We start from the raw sequence: 3,031 nt of genomic DNA on the forward strand, positions 1-3,031 counted from the left end.
GGGGGTGGGGGTGTAGCCAGAGGTGAACCTTGGGGGGTCATTCTCACATTCTGTCTGCCTTGTTTTTTGAGGCATGGTCTCTCCCTTAGCTTAGTGATTATGTTAAACTGGCTGGCCAGAGAACCTCAGGTATCTGTCTCTGTCTCCCAGAGCTTGGATGATATGTGTTATCAGCATACCTAGCTTTATCACATAGGTTCTGGGAATGGGATTCAGGTCCTCTTGCTTGCTTAAATATACTTTACAGACCCAGCTGCTTCCTCAGCTTCCTCTGGGTGTCTAGAGAATTTTATATAGCTATTCTTAGTGTCCAGAGAATGAAAAATATTTATTTAGTATAAATGAATCCCTTTATGTTCAATATCAATAGATGTTCATTATTTACTATAAGTCGGCCTGTAATAACAAAGGAACCTTGAAATTAAAATATCACTTCATGATACAAAAGTGAATCAAGTTATTCCAATGTTAGAGAGAGTAATGACTTGCTCACATGACACAACAAAACATATGCAAAAGGTCCATCATTTCAACTCACCTATTTCACAATAGACAAAGGTTTAGAGTCATACTATGAACATTCTCAATAATCTCATCTTTACCAATGTATCAAGTCACAGGGACTGCAGGATCACACCATATAGAATTTAAAACTTCTCATCCCCTTGGCTTTATTGACAATTATTTTTAATGAATGAAACAAGTCTTACAAAGTGAAAGGTGCTTTAAGTTGATCTTTCCTAAGAGAAAAATAATATAATCAGATTTTTGTGAAGAAAATCTTCCCTCATGTAATGAGTTTCCTAGCAGAAAAAAATTTAAAAAATTTTAATACATCGCACACTTTTGACTCAGGACCTGGAGGACTCAAGCTGGAACTGACCTTGAGCATTTCCTTGAGGACTAGTTCTCATAATATCTATGGATGCTATGCCAAAGCTAAAGGCAATTAATAGTCCTACCTAGCTGCAAAACCACACCAATGACCAGCACAACAACATATACCCAAGAGTGTAATAACGGCGCCTACATCCTGGAGCTAACTAACAGCTTCCTAATTAGACTTATGGCCCACTGAGTAGGAGAGAATTCATGCATGATACTAGAAACCTAGTCAACAACATGTGACCATGAGGTCATAGACCACAGTAGAGGAGAACCTACAAATGACCCTGTCCTAAAACAGTGGCATCACTATGTTCCACATAGCTAACTCTAGGTCACAGATATATGGCACTCACTTCTGATAAAAGAAGTCTTGTTTGCAGCAGATGGGGACCATTACAGACATCCATACACCTGTCAAAATGCAGATACAACAGATTGTGGAGAGCCCACACCCAGAGGATACATCCACAACACAATTTGTATACATAAGGTTCCAGAAACATCACAGAAAAGGGAGCAGAAACATCATAGGGACCAGAGGACTAGGATGTCTGCTAAAAAAATGGTGTCTTCTAGACATAGAAGAGATACTGCATCCATGAAATCTAAACAACAAGGCTGCCTAAACAATACCTGCACAATGACAACAATTGACATTCGAGGGTGGATAGGGCACAAGACCCCAATCCTACATAAAGAATTACAGTGAATTAATGGCTAATAAGTGAGAGAAAGTCAATCCAACTCAGCCCTAAACACAACACACAAGCAACACTAAGTGGACTCTCAGGCTGTATTTACATAGGTGTGTGTGTGTGTGTGTGTGTGTGTGTGTGTGTGTGTGTGTGTGTGTGTATGTGTGTGTGCGCGCGTGCGCGCGCGCGTGCGCATATGTTATAACAAAAGAAGAAGTTATATATTTGAGAGGGAGTGAGGTAGACAAGAGAGGAGTTATAGAAGGGAGAGTGTGGGGCAGAAACTATGTAAACACAATACTTGAATATTTCACATACTCTGCAATGTTGACTTAGTTGCTTTAGTTTGTGTTTATCTCATATTTATTACTCCATTAATTTTAAGAAGTAACTTTGCTGAACATACTAATCTTCATTGTCAGTTATTTACTCGTATGGCTTGAAATATACACATTCTGTTTTGTCTTAGCTTTTATGATTTCTGCTGAGGGGTCTGAGGTAATCATATGAGTTTCTTTGTAAATGAGTTCCTGTTCTTCTCCTTCAGCTTTTTGTGTCTTTGTTTTATAGTGTTCACATTTATCTAAAATGTGTTGTGGAGAGAGTGTTCTGTTCAAGTCTCTCTGGGTTTCTAAATGCATCTTGTGTTCAGATGTCTACTACTTTACATAGATTTGGGAAATTTTCTTTTATAATTTTATGGAATAGGTCCTCTATGCCTTTAAGGTTTTGTTCTAACCTCAGCTTGTTTTTCTATCCCATGGATCCTTAGGTTTTGTTTCATGATCACATCACAGAATTTTTAACAAATTATGATCATGTCTCATTCTTTATTATGTCTGAATAATACACATACTGAATAATAACTCATCAGGTTTGTGTCCCAACTTAGATATTTTTTTTCTGCTTGAGCTAGTCTATTGGTGATGCATCAACATTGTGATCCTCAAAAAGAAAGATTTACTTTATTTTTAATTACTTTCAAATGCAAGCATTGTGTATATGTATGCCTCTACATGATGCAATGCCCATGGAAGACAGAAAAGGGTATTGGATCCCTGGATCTGTAGTCACAGGCAGTTGTAAGTCACATGATGTGAGTCCTGAGAAATGAATTTGAGTACTCTACAAGAGAGGTCAGCATTCTTAACTACAAAGCCACATCTCCAGCATGAGCTTTCCTGATTTTTCCCTCTGCTCAATTTGCTGTTAAATCTCATTAAGTGAAGCTATCGCCTGGTTATTGTCCTTTCCAGTGTTGAAACTTTAACATGTTTATGAATAGTTTCTACTTTTTCATATGCTCTTATTGATTCGCTTTAGTTCCTTCTCGAAGTTTCCCTCAGCTCTGAATACTTTTAAGAAACTAAAAACCTTTGTGAACTTTATAACATCTAAGATCCCTTAAAAATATCTCATGTAAAGTATCTCCTGCATGAGTAGGTCAT

This window comes from Mastomys coucha, unplaced genomic scaffold (genome assembly GCF_008632895.1).
Source record: "Mastomys coucha isolate ucsf_1 unplaced genomic scaffold, UCSF_Mcou_1 pScaffold9, whole genome shotgun sequence".
Lineage (NCBI taxonomy): Eukaryota > Metazoa > Chordata > Mammalia > Rodentia > Muridae > Mastomys > Mastomys coucha.